The sequence below is a fragment of the Asparagus officinalis genome, chromosome 3, assembly GCF_001876935.1.
Source record: "Asparagus officinalis chromosome 3, Aspof.V1, whole genome shotgun sequence".
NCBI classification, from domain to species: domain Eukaryota; kingdom Viridiplantae; phylum Streptophyta; class Magnoliopsida; order Asparagales; family Asparagaceae; genus Asparagus; species Asparagus officinalis.
The window spans coordinates 105298865-105299172 of record NC_033796.1 but is presented as its reverse complement, the minus strand read 5'-3'; the positions used below and the strand labels follow the sequence as shown (position 1 = coordinate 105299172).

At 57.5% G+C, this 308-nt stretch overlaps 1 pseudogene; it reads left to right on the top strand.

Moving 5' to 3' along the window:
- Window positions 1-308, top strand: part of LOC109835539 — a 4156-nt pseudogene that overhangs the window by 3580 nt on the left and 268 nt on the right.

The following is a 308-nucleotide window of genomic DNA, read 5'->3' as shown; positions in this document are numbered from 1 at the left end:
CATCTCCGTGTTAAAATCAGAAGAAAACCCATCACCATAAACTTCACAGGTACGGTCGCTCGCGCGCTCGATCCGAGCAGGTCGGTGTGCGCGGCGTTTCAGCTGGATGGCAACGTTTCCTTATCGTGTCTCCTCGATGGTTACGTCTGCGAGGCGAGGAGTCAAGGGCATTATGCGATATTGGTGAGGTCTTCATCGTCGTCCTCGTCGTCGAGGGGGGAGGTTGAGGTCGATACGTGGAAGGTCGCGGTGATGAGTTGTGTTGGGGGTGGGTTTGGGGCGGTGATGGTGGGGATGGTGGCGGTGGC